The sequence below is a fragment of the Limulus polyphemus genome, unplaced genomic scaffold (genome assembly GCF_000517525.1).
Source record: "Limulus polyphemus unplaced genomic scaffold, Limulus_polyphemus-2.1.2 Scaffold2463, whole genome shotgun sequence".
Taxonomy (NCBI): domain Eukaryota; kingdom Metazoa; phylum Arthropoda; class Merostomata; order Xiphosura; family Limulidae; genus Limulus; species Limulus polyphemus.
This window is the reverse complement of record NW_013668073.1, coordinates 100,426-101,401: the sequence shown is the minus strand read 5'-3', so window position 1 is coordinate 101,401 and position 976 is coordinate 100,426. Positions and strand designations below refer to the sequence as shown.

Below are 976 nucleotides of genomic sequence, written 5' to 3'. Positions count from 1 at the left end.
AAAGATGATACATCAACACTATCAATTCCCTTTAAAACCTTGAACACCTCAATTAAATCCCCCCTAAATCTTCTTTTTCAGGAAAAAACAATTTGAGAGATTTCAGCCTCTCATCATATGACAAACCCTTCATCCCAGGCACCATTCTAATAACCCTTCTCTGAACCCTTTCCAACAATTCAATGTCCTCCCTAAGGTAAGGAGACCAAGACTGAACACAATATTCAAAATGTGGCGTAACCAGTGACCTGTACAATGAAAAATACAACCTAAAATCTTATTTGCTCCACCACTAGCAACAACACACTGCTTGGATGGCTTTACAGATTGATTGACTATTACACCAAGTCCCTTTCCTTCATAACACAATTAAGGTTATTCCCATCCATATTATACTTATAATTCAAATTATGATAACCCACTTGCATTATTTTGCATTTATTATAATTAAAACCCATCTGCCATTTATTTGTCCAACTCATTAATGATCTAAATCCTTTGTAAATCAGCAGCATCTTTTTCACAGCTAGCAACACCCAAAACTTTAATATCTTCTGCAAATTTAAGTAATTTATTGACTATCCCTTCATCTATGTCATTGATGTAATTCCTAAGACTGAGCCCTGAGGTACCCCACTTGTGACATTAATCAAATTTGACTGAACTCCATTTGTAACAACCCTCTACTTTCTTCCATCCAATTTGCTAACTTATCCCCCCCACAGAGATAATTTTTTACAAGCCTTTTATGTGGCACTTTGTCAAATGCTTTCTGAAAATCCATATACACCAAATCTACATCCTTTCCCTCATCTACATAAGCAGTAACCTTTTCAAAGAATGTTAAAAGACTTGTAAGGCAAGATTTTTCCTTATCAAAACCATGTTGACTATCCAATAAAATTCTAAACTTTGCTAAATGACTTTGCAAAGCATCTTTTAACAGACTTTCCAAAAATGTTCCCACAATTGATGT

The 976-nt window shown here is 34.7% G+C and overlaps 1 protein-coding gene across 1 annotated transcript in view; it reads left to right on the top strand.

Annotated features, from left to right (window-relative positions):
* The window catches only part of LOC106467019 (sperm-associated antigen 7 homolog), a 40,607-nt gene that overhangs the window by 9,889 nt on the left and 29,742 nt on the right, over nucleotides 1–976 (top strand). The gene's annotated exons all lie outside the window — the stretch shown is intronic.